Raw genomic sequence first — 19,025 nt, 5'->3', positions numbered from 1 at the left:
GGATTTCTAATACCCTATTGAATGAAAAGGGTGACAGTGAGCATCCTTGCCTTATTCCTGATCTTAGGGGAAAAGCTTTCAGCTTTTCACCATTGATAGGTTGTTAGCTGTGGATTTGTCACATATAGCCTTTATCATGGTGAGGTATGTTCCCTCTATACTTACTTTGCTGAGAATTTTCATGATAAATAAATGTTGAATTCTGGCAAATGCTTTTTCTACATCTATTGAGAAGATCATATGATTTTTATACTTGATTTTGTTAATGTGGTGTTTTACATTCATTGATTTGTGGATATTGAACCATCTGTGCAATCCCTGAAATAAAGCCCACTTGACCATTGTGTATGATCCTTTTAAGGTATTATTGAATCAGTTTTCTAGTATTTCGTTAAGAATCTTTGCATCTATGTTCATTAAGGATACTAGCCTGCAATCTTTCCTTCCTTCCTTCCTTCCTTCCTTCCTTCCTTCCTTCCTTCCTTCCTTTCTTTCTTTTTCTTTCTTTCTTTCTTTCTTCTTTCGTCTTTGTCTGGTTTTCGTATCAGAAAAACATTGACCTGGAAACCTGAAACCATAAAACTCCTAGAAAAATATATAAATGGCAGAAAACTGTTTGATATCAATCTTAGCAATAATTTTTTGGATATGTTTCCCAGGGCAATGACAACAAAAACAAAAATAAACAAATGGGACTACATCAAAATAAAATGCTTTTACACAGTGAAGAAAACCATCAATAAAACTAAAAGAAAACATACACATATATATAAAGGAATAGTACTCAGCAATAAAAAGAATGAAATCTTGCTTTTTGCGACATGAATAGACTTAGAGTATAGTATGCTAAGTGGGATAAGTCAGACAGAGAAAAACCAAATATTATATGATTTCACTTATATATCTGAAAATAAAACAAATAAACATAACAAATCAGAAACAGACATAAATATAGAGAACAAACTGATGGTTGCCAGAGTAGAAATGTTTAAAGGGATGAATAAAAAGAATGAAGAATAAAAGGTATAAGCTTTCAGTTATAAAATATTTAAATCATGAGGGTATAATATATAGCACAGGGAATAAGTCAGTAAAATTAAAATAACTTTGTACAGTGACAGAAGGATACTACACATTATTGTGATAACACTGGGAGATATATAAATGTTGAATCACTATGTTGTATACCTGAAACTAATATAATATTCTATGTATACTATGAGAAAATACTGTACAATTTCTAGTCCACTCTTTCTATTATACTTTCTAGTGACTTGGGAAAACAATCAGTTCAGGTGGAGATGAAAACAATGATCTTTGCATTTCTTTTTGAGTAAAAAATACTGTATATTGATGGTTGTCAGCCAGCTGTTTCCCATCTTCATCAAGGAGAGAACAAAAAGAAAAGGCTGAAGTTGCAGTGGGAAGAATTAAAGCTGAATATAACATAACTGCAAAACTAGTAAAATAAGTAGTAAAATACAAGAATCAGCATCTGGAGGAAATTTTGAAATTTTATTTTTTCCTGAAAAAGAATTTTTCTCACTCTTTTTTTCTCTCTCTTTTGTTTTAATGTTCAATGTCAATAGAACTTATCAGATACCAGACATATTAATATAACTTTTAACTAACGTCATTATGGAACTCATAGAAACTATATCATTAATTAATGGAATAGGGTAATATACAATGGCCTTTAGAGAGCATACTTTGGTTTGATATGTCACCTTCTATCATGCAGGCAGAAAATTGAGTTTTAATGAAAATTATTTTCAACTCTATTAAGGGACAATAATATTTTCAGGAAGCTGTAGAATCTATAATCATAAATAGTTCATGTTAATTATTATTAAAATCTATATCTAAATTTAATCTATTTCAAAAGTGTTAAAATAGTTAAAATCAAAATGCTTAGCAATTTAAATAAGCCTTGCTCTAATATACTCAAAAGTAGAGGCAGGTCTGTTTTCAAGGGTTATGTTATCTATTTGTTTTGCAATATAGAGATGGATTTCTCACAAATATATTACTATAAGTTGTTATAATGTTTGTGTACTTTTTGATGTTATAGTGTTCCTAGATGAGGTTTAATCAATCTGTAAAATAATCTATAACCACAATATGTAACAATGCTTGTTCTTTCTCCTTTGTTTCTTTATCCCCACTTTTTCCCCTTCTTCCCTTCCTTTTTCCTTTCAAATTGAACAAATGCTGATTGGCATATTTAGTCTGGGTTATTCACTGAACTAGAAGGTGAGAATACAGAGATAATAAAAGTCAGTTTAACCACCAAGTTATAGTCTAGTGAAGTAGAGAGCATCATTTTCTAACGAGTCTCTAATTAGAAACTATATTGAGTGTATGAATTTAGAAGCAAGAAAACATCCTCTGTAGTTGGATTAGGAGCTGCCCAAGGAGATTCCTCATAGTGCCAAGTTCCTGGAGATAGGAGGGGAACCCAGTAGATAAGAAGGTAGAGACATAAAGACTTGGAAATAAGGTTAGTAGGTCTCTTTGGAAACATAGTCAATGGAAAATCCCACTTTTCACTCTATAAACTTTCAGTAATAGAAATTTTTATTATGGCATAAAAATTGAAATATTTTCTCTTCAACATCTCTTTTTTGTTACATATGCAGTGCACGTTCACTATAAAAATAACACTTTAGCAATCAAATTAATTCAAAAGGGGAAATAAAAACCCAGTTTTCCACCACCCTATAGCTCATCTTAATTTAAGCAGAAGAAACTATTCCATATTTTCGGATTCCTAAGTTCCTATAGGTTTGTCTTGATCTTTTTGTCCAAAGTTTTGCTTGTCCTTGGGCCACTGCTAGATAGAAAGTTGCTTCATGGCCTCTCTCTGTCCTCTTGTACCTGAGGAAATTACACAACTGTCATGAGGCTTTCTAAGAGAATTTGCTTCTAGCAAAAAGAGGCAAGAGAAACAGTGCAAAGGGAAAATTTAAAATTGTCAAGAAATCTAACTGCAAAAGTGGTCTCAGCTCTTCTAACTTGCTTTATGACTTTGGGCACAGTATTTAAGTGTGTATTTAAAAAAAAAAAAAACTTGACTAGATAGTATAAAAAAGTACTTCTAAGCCCATAATTTTCGTCATTGAAATATGAATAAATTAAGTACCAAATTTTTGTTATTAAAAAATAGCAACTTTTATTGAGGTCCTAACCTGACTCCCTGAGAAGCTTTTATTACCAAGATTTAGTGCTCTTGCATTCTTCTCCAGAACATGGCAATCGTCGTGATATTTGTCATTCCATTTGTTGACAAGTTTATGAATGCCTGTATCTTTTTTCTAACTGTCTTGACGAATACCTGTATTGATTTTTTGTGTGTCCAGATTGGAAATGTATTATGGGGAAGATGTTCTTTGCAGAAAGAGGAAATGCATATTTTGGTTAACCATATAGAAACATCTTTACTCCCCCAAACCATTAAATATGCTCTATGATCCAAAAAGATTTGCTTCTCGCCAGCCCTGACACCTCCCTTCTTTCACATGAAAACTTCCAGGGGAAAAAGAAAAAAAAAATGAGACAAAGTCCTGCAAATGTGTTAATGACGTGTCATTAAATAAAAAAAAAAAGACCAAAGTCAGAGAGAAAATAAGAAAGGGAGGAAAGGCTCAACTTCCAGTATTGGGGAGACAGAGGGAAGTGACTGTGGTCACAGTAAATATATACATAAAGTAGAGAATGTGAGAGTTAAGAACTGCCTGTAATTTGTAATCATACACCATTTAGAAGTCTTGTTTTCAAGAACCATACAATGAAAATAAAATCCTATCGAATGGATAATTTTCATAGGTTTTATAAACTTATTCTACTTTGAAATCATAAAAGGATAAAAATTATTTTACAGATAAGGAATCTGAGATCAACTCTCAGAGACTTGCTCTTCCTGTTGAGGAACATACTTGCCTTACAACTAGATAATGTACATGTACTGCCTTCCATTTGGCAAAAGTTTATGTTCTAGTAGCAGAATCAGTAACTTCTGTGAATAGAGGTCACCAAATGATTTATTCGACAAAAATATTTTTATCAAGGGTTTGCCTGAAATATCAGCATATACACTATTTTGTCTTAATTATTTTGTTTTAAGTAGGAGGACAACATACTTTATTAAAATGATCAGAGACTTAAATCCCAATTTTACCATTTACCATCTCTGAGATTATAGAAAAGTTACCCCATATGTCTGAGCTTCTGTTTCTTTACTGCAAATTAGAATAATAAAATACCTATCTTAAAAGATTAGCTTAAAGATTACATTAACACAGCATCTGACATGTGGCAATAAATATTGTATGGTTTTATTTATCTATTTGACAGAAAAAAGGAATGGAGGAAAGGTGCATTATTATTTTAAGTTTACATGTTAAGATGCAAAAGTTAACCATATGACAATATTAAAAAATAAATATTTTGCACTTCTTATCCTAAGTGTGTCTAAGAAGATACTTATCTAAAGAACTTTATCTAATTTAAAGGCCCTGAAATTATAGGATACCTAAACTTTAACCCCTCGTGTGGAGAATAATGCTAGAAGTATTAAGGGAAAGCATCTGCCATTAAATTTAGAACTGGTAATTCTCACAAGTAGAGAAATACTAAGGGGCTGATTCAAGGATGTTATGTTTCCGATGATCAAAATACTGAAGATGGGATGAAATAAAGGTCAAGACTTCCTGATATTATATTTGACTTAAATCTCACTATGCAAAGTGATCTCAGCGTTGCCTTAATAACTATAATAGTGAATATGAAAACCTCTTCCATGAGAATATAAAAAGCCAATGTAATGACTTTTATCTTTTGGAAGAGAAAATAAGCAGTGAATGCAAAACTGACGAAAGAACAAAAGTGAACTAACCTTAAAAATACCATAAACACAGTATTGGTTATGAAGCAAAAGTTCGGCAAAATGAATCTCCTTGTATCTTAAAGTTACGTTCTGAGTGTTGCTAGCAGCAAAATCACTTAGAAAGTCTCTTGAGGGTTGTGTGCTTTTCTCAGGTACAAGAGAACAGAAAAAAGTTATAAAACAGCTTTCTGTCTAGCAGTGGCCCAAGGAAAAAAATATCTGGTCAAAATAATCAAGACAAATCTGTTAAGACTCAGGAAGACAAAAATAGAATGCTACATCCTCATATGGCCTCACATTCTTTGGTGTGTGAGCACAGAGAAAGAGAGATCAATTTTTGGTGTCTTTTTCTCATAAGAACACTCCTATTGGATTATGGCCCCACCCTTATAATTTTATTTCACCTTAATTATATTCTTTAGAGACCTTCCGTCTCCAATATAGCCAGGCAGAGGGTTAGGGCTTCAACATAAATTTGGGATGAACACAAACATTCAGTCTATAACCTTAGCTTATAAGTCACTATATACATTTTGCATTCCCCTGAAGCACAGTCTGAGACAAGAACTTCAGAGATTTCCTTACGAGACAAGGATTTGTGAATTGAGCTCAGGAAGCAGCAGTGAATAATATGAGAAGAGTAAAGCAGGAAAAGTCAATGAAAGAGTGTACTAAGATGCTACTGTGGGCAAAGATCTTCTTTCAATCAACACATCTATGAGCCATATGGAATAATCCAGAATTTTTAATCTGAAAGATGGTAGCTGGAACATTTGTCCATTTTTACTTGCTTCAGTGGTTGAAGGATCAACCTTGGGAAGTTAAAATGCACTCATTCACTGGCCAAGCACGATCCCTCCAAGTAGAGAAGTCTTAGGTACAGAGGAAGGCCATGCAATCTGAGCTTAGAACGAGATGCTGACAGCCAGCACAAGGTGAGCTGGAACTGCCAGCCATGATGCAGCTGATGTTAGAGATGGGCCAAAAAAATGTGATACGAACATCAGAGGCATCTGTATAACTATCTTTGTTTAAATCAAAACAAGCAAAGGATAAATTGGTTTATAAAAGCTATATATTAGTTCCATTAAAGGAGTACAGTTAATAATCATATTGCTTTCAAAATTGGAGGAATGGTTTTCCATGTGAGGTGGCATTAGTATAGAAAAGGAAAGAAGGGATGTGGATTTGAGTCTCCTATTACTGCATGCTGGCTTTAAAAAACAACTATTTTGTTACCTCTCGTGGTTCTGCACATAGGACTCAGCTAGATGGTCTTCTGTTCCTCCTGATGTTTGCTAAAGATGCAGTCTTCTGAAGGCTTTATTAGGCGACAATGGACCAAGATGCCTCTCATTTGGCAGGCAATTGATTTTGGCTGTCAGTTAGAAACTCATTTGGAGCTGTTGACTGGAGAGCACATGCATAGCCCCTTCCTGTAACCTGGGCTTCTCATTGCATAGTGCCTGAGTTTCATGATTGTCCTAAAAGAGAACATGCTGAAGCTGCCAGACTTTCATAATGCTGCTTATACTCAGAAGTCTTTGAATGTTATTTCCTTGTCATTGCATTGTTCAAAACAATCACAATACCAGATAATATAATGTTCCTCCCTTTAGGAAGAGCAGCATGCATGCACGCACAAAAAGAGATATAATTATTTGCAACCATCTTTGTGCTCTAGCTACCAAAATAGAGTACCAGAGCTTGTGGATATTTCATCTGAATTAATTATTCAACAATTCTTTCTCAAGGTTCTACTATTTGGTTAATACTGAGTTTAATCATCTATTTATGGTAGGAGTTTTAGAGGAGAATCAAAATTCTCTCATACTGTGATTAAGGGCAATGAGGGCATATCCCAAAGGATTTCTCAAAATATTATATTAAAAGCTACATTTGAGTCCTTTTTAAGTAATATGGATTCTTGGGCACAATTTGACCTAATGAGTAATGGCCTTTAGGATTGTCCAAGAAACCAGCATTTTAAATAACACACATTAGGGATCCATAATAAAAACCACTGCTAGAAAGATATATTTCTATGTCTTTCTCTAGAATAAGAGAAGACTGCTGGGGGATGATAGCTGTTCTGTACATTAAAATCATAGGCATTTAGAGTAGCATGTATCAAAAAGTGTGTATGAAGTTCTAGAAACTAGGCAGAGAACAGTGCTTTCCTGGAAACAAGTCCATCAGTCTAGAGGACAATTAGGAGAAATGGGGATGTGGCAAGACTAAATTAATCAATCTAAAGTCTAAAAAGGGACAGATTGTGAAAGATTTGAATATCATACTAAGTAGCAAGCTTCATCTTGAAGATAAAAGGTGGTCATTGCAAGGTTTTAATAGGAAGTGTCATATTCGGATTTACACTTTAGAAAGGTTATTTTGTCCACAGTTTAGGCAGGGGGTTAGAAATACAGAGATCTGATAGTGGGGAACAGTAGTAAAGAAGGTAAAAACTGATGAAAGCCTAAACTATGGTAGTTACCCATGTGGGTAAAGGTAATTAAGCCATCAGAGTTGTTTACATGGGAATAGATCACCTTCCTTATAGAATAATTTGCACTCCCACCAATGATTCTACAAAGGCATCCATCCAGTCATGAAACACAGATAAATAAATGTAATACTAAACTCATCTATAACCTATAAAAACATATTCTCTATGTTGCCAGATTTTATGGAGACCTGCGTAATTAGGCACATAGGCATCAGATACTTTTTGTTAAGACTTACCTGTTTCTCTTTCTACTGTATATTCAAAGGAACATCAGCTGTCAATATTCTGGAAAGGATACAAAGCTCATCTTTCAGCCAGTTTTATGGATGGGTAAAGCCATACCCCATTAGTTTCACTTTGTTTTTTCCTATTTCCTTTATGGAACTTTATGAGGTATAACCATAAAGTAATGATTTTCTTATGTGGTTTGTAAACTAACTCTGAAGGCAATTTTAAAAGAGGTTCAACACAATTTCGAGCCATGGCAGCACTGTTAAAATGGAGGAGAGCCTCCTCAGGCAATCACTTTGAAGAGGGCAACACTCATTAGTATGTGTTTTTCTGGGATGTCAGTTTTAAAAACACCTTTTGCCTTATCTTGACCCTCATATATCCACTGATTTCTGAAGCATTCCATGAGGATTTTTAAACTAATTTATGGTTATGCCTTATTTTAAAGGAGAAGTTAGAGTTACATTAAGGAACCTGTTTTTTCCCTTTCAGTAAAAGTCAAATAAGTTTCTGTCTGGAGGACTTTGACAACTTTTGCATCCCCGGTGGACACATAGCAGGCCTGTGGCTCATTTGCACACCCAGGAGAACAGAATGCAGGGAAAGCAACCAGAATGGACCTAGAAATGCTAAGGGCAAAAAAGCAAGATTCAAGCAAATCTTGGAACAATCTCAGGAACATGAAATATATGCTGACTCCAAATGTGTATTTCCATTCTTTAAAAATGAGGCAGCCCTGATCCCTTCAAGAAGAAAGTTAAGGAAATCAGATGACTTTTATTGATTTATGGAGGGGCTATCCACAGAGGTAGTAATTCTGTGCATAGCTCACTAATCCCTTGCTTCCCCTTACCATACAGTCAGACACATAACAATGGAAATGCTCATTCCTCCTTCTAACAAACCCCCAGTCACTCTCTAAACTTTTATTCTCCTACACATCCAAGAGAGGTTGCAAGCGTTACCAACATCGTTATTCTGTCTCCCTCCAAGTGCCTTATGCTTCTGCTTTCATCAGGAAAGTCCAAGCTTCCAGTGAATGCAGTGCCTCTCCAACCTAAAAGTATAAGATACACAAACAACTTTGGTATTATGAATTGACGACAACCAGATTCTTCTCTCGATAATTATTGGCTATAAAAGCAATCAAGTTCCAATCCTTGTTATCGCAAGGTCTAATGTAAACTTCTGAATTTTCCCATTTGATTCTGGTCCTAAAATACTCCCTGCTTCTGATGGTGGGAGTACAGCATCTGTGCATTGTAAATCTATTCTGTTTCTTCTGGAGTCTATGGACATTTACTATAATCAGTATATTCAGCCTCTTATGACAGTTTGATGAGCCTAAAAGCATGCAACTATCCATAACCGTTTTTTATGTTCTTGCAAAAATTAAGCTTCACACTAGAAAGTTACTGATAATAATTATAATAAAGTATGAATAGACTGAGATGAGTGCTGTCAAGAATCAGAATTTTTATAAGTAAAGGTGAGTATATTTTAATGGATATACATTACATGGAGGTAGGAAAGCACAGAAGTATAAATAAATAAAAGATATTTTAAAACTTGCCAATAACCAAAACTTTTGTTCGAAACACTCCTTTAGCTTTTTATGATAAAGTGGGATATTCTATGCTGGAAAGATGTGAGGAAGTAGACATAAGTGGCACTAACAGTCTATAATGGAATAATTTAAATATGATACCTCTTAAACATAAATTTTAATTTTTATGAGTTTGTATTTATTTCTTAGCATAAAAACTACTTGTCTGCTTTGTAAGTTTAAACTTATATTCACAAAGAGCATAAAATATAAACATAACCTAGATACATATACCAACATTTACTTCCTATTTCCCAATACCCCTGATAGCAAATCTAGAGCACAGTGATAATAAGGAGTATTTGAAATGTAAGCACTACATAAGTGCAAGGCAGATTTTTTTTCTTCAAGGGTTAAAGAAGTCATATTAAAAATGAGAAAGCTTTTAAGATAAGCAAATCACATGGTTCCAAAGCATATTTATGGGACAAAGCACACCAGCTTGAATGTTCACAAAATGGTAATTCCACTGCTATAAAGGGGTATTTCAATGGTACACTTCGTTATCAAAAACTTCTTTCTTAAAGAAGTAAGCACAGAAATGTGTTCTTGATTGGACTGCTTCTTTTCCTACACACTTTGGGCTAAAGGGTTGTGGATGGTTGCATGCTCTTAGTCTTATTCTCAACAATATGGTTCTCCCAGCCAGAAGGTTTAGCACACTTAGAGCAGCTGTTTGAGAGCTGGGACTCTGACATCAACTGCTCAAGTTTGCTTTTGACTCTGGCATTTATTAGTCCTAAGAAAAAGGGAAACAACTTAATCTTTCTGTGCTTCATTTCCTCAGCTGAGGGTATCAATGGAATCTACCTCGTAAGGATGTCATAAATAATAAATTACAATATTTATGAGTACTTAAAACCATGACAAACACTTAGGAAAGTGTTTACATTGGTATACACATATATACATACATGTATGCACATATCACACATACATGTGGGTCTGTGAGCCAGTGCAATACTGCTAGTAAAGAAGTTTTTGTATCCACAAAAGGTGTTTCCTGTATCTGAAACCTGAAAATGTGGCCTAACAAAGGAATATGTGTTCTGGAGAATATCTGGAAAATATAGAAGACTTCTAAGTTAGTACCATTTCCCCTTGTTTGCTCTTAGTTACTATTATTCTAATCCAGTGCTAGGAAGAGAAAAGCTTCATTATTATCCCAGGCTAAAATTGTTCAAGGCAGCTTTGTTCCCTAGAACTTTCTAATCGGAGGTATCTCTGTGCCTAGATACTAAGTGGAAAACTATGGGTGACATTTTAGATGATGGACAGAATTTTGCCTTCTTAAGTGTCACTTTCAGAATATTTAAGGCATTCAGAGCCAGAGATGATGATATTTATGAGACAAATATTGATCATTTTCTTACGCTTACAGATTTTTTGTGAAAACCAATCTCACTACTCTCTATCACACTTTTTTCAAATGTTCAACAAATATTTATTGAACACCAATTAAGATCCAATCACTCTGATAGATAATGAAAGTACACAGATGAAAAGCATGGTGTCTACTCTCTCTGAGATGTAAATATAGTATTAATATAGTGGGGTGAATCCTGAAGTGCGTTACTGTGTTTCTTAGAATACCAATTCCTTGATGACTGAAATATAAAAATATTCTTTCCATTTTAGTAAAAATACTAGAATGTATCCAAGTTGAATGTCGATCAACTCTACTAGAGTGATTCTTAAAATAAATAGAGTATATGATGCTAATCAAAATACTGATGGTAATATAAATTTTCAAATTTCCATTTAGAGGATTTTTTAAATTATCCATAGAAGTTAACAATTATCAATTAGTTTACATTTATTTAGTCTCTTAAAATGTGCTTTCATGTGATGAATAGCAACTTATCTTTTATACTTGGAGCTTTGATTTTCAAAAGTCCATGATTATAAACATATCTTCAATCCTTTGTCATATATAATTCCAGATAAGAAGAAAATTTTTGATCCTGATATATTTCTGATTTATTTTAGCTTATATATTATGCAGTCTTTCATTTTGAAATTTTTTGAATGTTTTCTATAGGAAATTTTATTTATTTCTTGAAAACCTACTCTATGTACATTGAAAAGTTACTATGGGAACCTCACACAAATGGAAAATACGCAAAAGGATGATAACTACTGTTTCATTACTTTCCTTGTCTTCCCAACTCACTGACTGCAGAAATAATCATTATTACCAATTTTTTGTTCATCTTTTTAAAAATCATCTATGAATTTAAATAAATGCACACATATAATTATCATAGTGATAATATATTTACATGATTCTTCACCTTGCTGTTGCACTGAATGGAATGTAGAAATCTGTCCATAAATTAAAGTTAGAAGTGCCTCATTCATTTTGAAGTTTACACAGTGTGGAGGACACATCTTAGAGTGACCTCAGATAAATTATATCCTCATGTCACCCACTGTGCTTGAGAGTAAGCAGAATGTGTTTTCAACCAATAGAATATGCAAAAGCGATAGAATGCCACTGCCTGGATTAGGTTACATCACATGGAAAGGTGAAGAGATGTCACTTTCATGATTACTTTTCTTAATATAAGATTCTGTTTGACAGATGGCTTTGAAGAAGTAAGCTGTGATGTTATGAGAGGCTTTTCAAGGGGGGCAAGTGTAAAGACCCAAGGGCAGTCGTAGAAGCTTAGAGGCATCCTTGCCGACAGCAAGAAACAAAAAGGCCTCACCAATACAGCTGCAAGAAAATTACTCCCACCTACAACCAAATGAACTTAGAAGTGGATTTTTCCCCCTCAACCCTCAGATAAGAATACAGCTTGGCTGACGCTTCGATTGCAGCCTTGTGAAAACTTCAGCACAAAATCAAGCAAAGCCATGCCTGGACTCCTGACCCAGGGAAACTGTGAGATAATAAATGTACATTGTTTTAAGCCACTAAATTGGCTTATATTTTTTACACAGCAGTGACTTAACTACATTGGGTGCATCATCATATGGATATGCCATTACTTATTGATTGATTCATGTTTTTTTGAATCTTGAGGGCAGACAGAAAGTTGAATTAACAAAACTCCCTATTTTGTGGAAAGCTATAATCATTGGTTCAAGGTCTTTTTGACTTTTATACTTATTTGGTTACTTTCTTTTAACCATAATCTTCACTCACACTTTCCTCCCACCGATAGGCAACCTTTATGAGTTTGATGTGTATCTATTTTTGTTAGACTGTATTTCTGTTGTGTGTACATGCACTGAAATTTGCCTAGATCTTATTGAGGTACAGGTTGTTTTTTTTTTTTTATTTTAGCCAGAATTATATTTTTATGATTGACCCATATTGTTGTATTAGCATTTATTTAGTTGTTGCTAATATCTAATAGAATTCCATAGTATATGTATACCACATTCTTTTCTGTTTCTTCAGTGATGAATATCTAGGGTGCTCACTGCTTCACATTACCACAAACCATCTTATAGATGAGCTTTTATGCTCCCATGTAAGAATTTCTCTAGATATACACTCAAGAGTAGAACTGTAGGACTGTAGGATATTTTGATACTTGATTTACAGATTGATATTTATAATGAGAATGGCTACTATATTATATTACATAGTGTGACTAGCAATACAAAGGGATTCGTGTTTTCCTAAAGCCTTGTCATAATCCAATTTACAAATTTTAACAATCTAGTGGATATAAAATAGGATCTCACTGTTATCTTAATTTCCATTTCTTTGATTGACAATGAGTTTCAGCACTCTACATTCTGTTAACCACTTGCATTTATTCATTTTTAGATTGTCTATCTATAACATTTGCTCAAATTTTTTAATGTACTTACATTCTCTTTGTATTTTGTTGATATTGTTAGAGGAAAAGTGTGATGAATTTCCTAACTTACTGTAGCCCAGACTGAAAACTTAATTAGGAAGAATTGTTATGAAGTTATAGGACTGGCAAGTGGTGGTAAACAATTGATAACATTCAGTTAGATGTTTTTCATATTCATGTACCCATACTGCATTGTCTTGCTTTTTACAGCTTCATAGTAAGAACGGATGTCTTCATTTGTGTTCTTTAAGCTTGTTTTAGTTATTGAAAGTCTTCTAATTTCAACTAGATTCAACTTAATTTTCACATGTACCCACAAAAATCAATAATTTTGGGGGGATTATGTTGAATTTGTATATTAATCAAGGAAAAATCGGCACCTTACAAATATACAAACAAGATATATGTTTCTATTATTATTTCCTCTTTCTCCATTTTCTGAAAGAAGTCATTTAAAATTGGTATAATTATTTTCTCCTTCTTTAAATATTTTAAATACCATCCAGGTCTGAAGCTTTTTTTGTGTAAAGAAACTTCAAATTTAATTTCTTTACAAAATACCGGAGAATTCAGACTTTACATTATTTTATGTCTAATTTTGAAATTTATTTTCAAGCAATTTATTTATTTTGTCTAGGTTATCAAATTTATCAGAATAAAGATTGTTCAAGACATTTAGCTTCTTAATATCTTGTAGGATTTGTGGTGATATCCCTTGTCAAACATGATATCATTTAGTCATTACCACATATGTGAAAGTTCAAGCATTTGTTCAAATATTTATTGAACACTTAATAACCAGTGTTCTAGTCACTCAGAATTCAGTATTCAGAAAATCAAACAAAATACTGCCCATATGGCACTTACAATCTAATAGGCTTACTTTAAAATCCAAATGTTAAATGTGCTTTATTTACATGAATTGTCATCTGACAATTTCTTGTTCCTCCTCTACTATGAAAAATGAATCAGATTGATATTAAAAGTCTAATTATTTTTTTCCACCACATGATGTCCAATTTAAAACTGGATCTCTCTTTGGTAAATATTCAAATTCAGGATGTTCTCCTTATAACCAATAGCTGTCCAGCTAAAAGTCATATTAGCATTTAGATAGAGCTCTATTGTAATAAAAAGAAAAAAAATCACCAAGAAAGTAGAGAGGGATTTGGTAGTCTTCTCTGGCATTTATTTGGCTGGGACAGCCCACAGTAATAAAGGAGGATGTGTGACAATCAGCTATCAGGGTTGCCTAAATGCTGGGAAAACAGGAATAAAGTCTGCTCTTTAGTCACTGGAAAGTTCTTTCTACCTAACTGTGGCAACACTTCATGATCTATGCGCTCTCAAGTGTTGTGAAACATGGGCTTCTGCTGCCATAGTGCTCTTGTTGTAGGTGACTCTCTCCAGGCTTCCTTCCTTCTGCTCTGGTTCCAAAGAAGGGCTGTCATATTCACCCTTGGCTCCTACCAGCAGTTCACTCTGTGTCATCTTTTGAGTGTTTTTAGTTTGGTAAATTTTCTGTGTGGTAGTTCTTCCAGTACACCTCTCTCTCTCAAGTAAACTCTGTGTTCTGCATTGCATAATGTAACCTTCCCAGAACTTCTTTTTGTTGCCTGCCCTGAGCCCCAGGATACTGGTTATAGTCTACCTGCATCCTCCCCAGACCATATTTAAGCCCAGCACAACACAGTGTGAGACACTTGTTTGTACTCCAACCATTCAGGAATCCCAGATAAGAGTTTTTCCAGAACATAGAAAAGCTCTCAAACTTCAAAGAACATTTTTTAGGGCCCTCATCTTTATTGGGAGAAATACTCATCAAAGCTTTTCTGCACAAGTAGGTTACAAAGAGAGAGAAATTTTCCTATTGCCCTTTAATCTTCGAAGAATCTTTTTTCTCAGAAGGCTTCTTTCACATAATTTGCTTTGTATATGTACTACAGGAAAGACAAAATAAATAAATTCATCTTTACTCAAACGATTATGTCCTACACCAGATTCTAGGTTAGTAGAGTTTATTTTAGTATAATTTAGTGTCCCGCCTCTTAAAATTAGGGTAGGGGATGGACTATATGAAAAAAAAAAAATAGAACTTTTAGTGTAAGGTCTAAAGTCATTGCTACAAGTAAATACATTTTATACCATTCCATTTCAAAGAGTTAAGAGTTAATATGAGCAGATCACGTTCAAAAAATAAGTCAAAAACAGGGTCAGCCTTCAGGTTAAGAAGCAGAAAGCAGCAAGAACTGAGGAGTTGTGCAGGAGTCACACACCTGCTGTTCGTTGTTCAGTGTGGGGCTAAGATACAGGTCATCCTGCCTTGGAGTGGGAAGCGATCTTTCTAAAACATGAAAGCAATTATTTCCTCAGTGGCTGAAGGATTTCAAGAAATGTCAACTTGGACCCAATTTGGACATTGCTAAAATGAGAGCTACAATGCAAATGCCACACACAAAGAGGGGCTAAACGTAAACATGAATTGTATGGCTAGAGGGAAATAACCTACATATAAAGCTTTCCTTTTTGTACCTAGACGGACACAGTGTGGTACAAAAGAAAAAGATTGGGATCTGGAATAGAAGACATGAGATCAACTCATAGCAGCCTTCTAAGAGGCCATGATGCTTTGGGGAATATAATTTGATCTCTCTAAGCTTCATTTTCCTCAGAAGTAAAAACGGAGATAACCAAAACACCTCTTTTACAAGCTCATGTAAGGAATGTATAATTACTAATATAGTTACTAGTTATGATCTTTTCTATTCTGACATTTGTTTATTTTATATGTTAAAGACAACTGATATAGAAATCTACTACTGCAGGGAAACAAAAGAGTAACAACATAGGTAGCATTTTTCCTAGGCTGTAACCACTGAAAGGGATGACATGTCCGTGGATAGATACAGAGTCAACAAATTAACGTCCTTTTAACAAGGCTCTTTTTAAAGTCTATTCCAAAAACTTCTTAATACCATTGTAAAAAAGTGTTTAATTCTTTTCTCCATTAAATTATTTATTCAATTGTAAGTTCATGTTATTCTCAGAACTCACAAACCGAGAATATAAAGTAACGTCACTTTTGCCATCATCTGCCCTGTTTCCAGGGTTGTGGAAAGTTCATTCTTCTACTAGTTTCCCTTTCCCATATAATTTTTGGAAAACCCAAAGGGACACTTACATTTTCCATAAATCTATATGGGTGGTTGGTTTTCAAGTCTGCCAGATATTCTAGCAATACTTCTAAAAATATAAAATTTACCTCCAGTTTTATGATCGACTCTTCCAAGCAACTCTGTTTCTACTTACTGATATATTTCGAATGCTATCATACTTACTGTTCCAAATGTAAATAAGATCAGGCAGTATTATTTTACTGATTGACTTAAAGTAAAAAATTATAGTCCAGAAAAGCAATCTGCAATCTGCTCTCAGAGCAAGATTAGAGTTTGTAGAGTTCACTTCAGAGCTGGGCCCCAGCCCACCACCATGCTTCAAGGCTATTGTCTTTCAGTGTAGAAAGAAGATACCTTTTTTATGACCAAAAAAACTTTCTCTATTATTTTGCAGGACTATGAAATCTTTCTGAAGAAGTATATATCTGCCCTAAGATGAAGCAAAAAACTACTTACCTGCACAGAATAAGCACTCTTCTAGTCATCAAATATTTGGAAATATTAGGGTCCATTCTCAGAATGCCATAACACAAAAACCATTTGTGAGACTCTGCTGTTCCATCCTAGGATCATTATGTACTCAAATTCCTAGCATTAGAAATTCTGAATCATCCCTCCCACTCTTTAGATGCTCACACTTTAGTTAGAAATATAGACATGAGCACAGATGAGGGCAAGTAGCCTGTGATCTCTGGAACAGAGACATGAACCAAAGCAGTTGTTGCTCAGAGGAAACATTAACCATTCTTGCGGTCTCAGAAATAAAATCTATACTTCCCTCCCCCACCCAAAATTAGGTTGTCTTTTTAAAGTCGTAGGATTGTTTTAGCCAAGGAGAACAAGGCATCTCAACCTACCAAATATATGCTGTAATTTATGATTTGGAGACAATGATAATTTGATGCAACATTGGGGATGTGTAGAAAGTTGCTGCAGAAGCAGATAAGGCTAAAAAGTGAAGGATCTCTTAAATTAGACTTAAGAGCTTGGATAGTAAACTGCAGCTAATGAGAAGGTTGTTCACAGTCTACTTGAGGTCAAATATTACATTCTCGCTATTCTTTCCCTCCATAATCAATAATATTTGATAAGAATGGACCACAAAATTTAGATTTCTTATTTGATGACTACAGGTAAGGAAGGGAAGACCACTTTGTAGCTGTAAGAAATGATATTAATTATTTAATAATTTTAAAATTATTGTGAATATATATGAGACATTTTTGGGAATATGAAAGTAATATGACAGATGAAAATAATATAACATGAAAATATAAGAAATATAATATTACAAATAAAATATAATTTAAACCCCTGCTTTATTCTTCCTTGGTAGCATTTTTTTCACTCCTTAAAACCAGGTAGTAACCAATCTCAGTAATTTAAAATTTAACTAATCTAATTTTGACATTTTTTCTTCCAACATTTATCGAATCTTTCTCATGTATATGCACATATATATACACAAATGTACACATATATGTGCACATAAATATATATACATGAACATATAGTCTATATATGGCTTTGAATGTTTTTAAAATTTTAAGCTATATGTATTCTTCTATGACTTGTTCCTTAATTTTCTTCAATATTTATATGTGTGATTCATCCATTTAGATGAATAGATACATGTAATACTATTTTATTTATTTTCATTATTGTATAATATTCTATTGTATGATTATTACATATTACATATCCATTCCTTTGTTGATGTAAATTAGGTTGCTTTCAACAATGCTGCTGTGACTATTCTTGAACATATTTTTTGGTACATGTGTGTATATTTCTTTGTTACATCTTATCAAAATTTATGGATGGTGCGTAGTGGGGGATTATTTTTATATCAGGTGCATTGTATTTCTAGATTAGGAAGACCAACTTTTTAAAATTGTGTATATTGTGCTTTCATGACCACGAATCCTAAAAGAAAGAATTTAATAAATTGCACAATGGCTTTTAAAGCTTTTGAGATTTCTAAGATCATTATTTACAATATTCTTTATCAGTCATTTCCTCATTTTATATTTAATGACATCCAAATTACCTTTAATACTTATTATTTCAGCAGTGATTGTTTAATTTATAATGAAAATCTCATCACCCATCTCAAAACCATGCTACTAATGTAAATTACAAATTTTAGAATCTACAAAACCTGATAGGATCCAGTTCAAGGACATTTATTGTTAAAATATTTTTATAATGTATTTCTAGATACAAGTAGCCTTTAACTATTATAATGAGCATCCAAAAAATCTCTAAAGAATAAGAATTGAATGCTGACATTTTTTTCTAAGTACTTTCATGAGAACAGGGTGAAATATCACAGGGATCTTCTTCAAATATCTACCATAGGAGATAATTTGACACATGCCACATTTTGGGAAATATTAATCTTTTCTTTCATATCTCAAGGGGGAAAAAGTTAATGAAAATATTGTGACTAACCTTATCTAAAATGTTCTAGTTTGATTTTTATGCACCCACAGCTAAACCAAAGATAACGAAGCACAAAATGCAGAATTAACTAATTTAAATTTAACAAATATTTGCTGAGCAACTTCTTTGTGCATTCTATTCTAGAACCAGAGATACAGGGAATAATAAGATAAAATCCAGCCACATGAGGCTTACACTCTAAAATATTGGCTTTCACAACACCATGTAGTGTTGAGTAATATTCTAGAATTCTGACTCAGCACCAAACAGTTTTAAAGAACATATTTCTTAATATAAATAATGACATAGAATATATGGTTCCACTTACATAAGTTACTTAGAATTGTCAAACTCATAG

At 33.5% G+C, this 19,025-nt stretch overlaps 2 long non-coding RNA genes across 4 annotated transcripts in view; both read right to left on the bottom strand.

Annotated features, from left to right (window-relative positions):
- The window catches only part of LOC120594842 (uncharacterized), a 36,620-nt gene extending 30,257 nt beyond the window's left edge, over positions 1–6,363 (bottom strand). For both annotated transcript variants that reach the window (XR_005650719.1, XR_005650718.1), the window contains exon 1: positions 6,125–6,363. This is a non-coding gene — a long non-coding RNA (uncharacterized LOC120594842). The remainder of the gene's footprint in view (positions 1–6,124) is intronic.
- A 1,363-nt stretch (positions 6,364–7,726) lies between these two features.
- LOC120594840 (uncharacterized) overlaps positions 7,727–19,025 on the bottom strand; it is a 57,763-nt gene continuing 46,464 nt past the window's right edge. For both annotated transcript variants that reach the window (XR_005650715.1, XR_005650716.1), the window contains exon 5: positions 7,727–8,679. This is a non-coding gene — a long non-coding RNA (uncharacterized LOC120594840). The remainder of the gene's footprint in view (positions 8,680–19,025) is intronic.

Source organism: Pteropus medius, unplaced genomic scaffold, assembly GCF_902729225.1.
Source record: "Pteropus medius unplaced genomic scaffold, Ma_sr-lr_union100, whole genome shotgun sequence".
Lineage (NCBI taxonomy): Eukaryota > Metazoa > Chordata > Mammalia > Chiroptera > Pteropodidae > Pteropus > Pteropus medius.
This window is presented reverse-complemented; position numbering and strand designations above follow the sequence as displayed.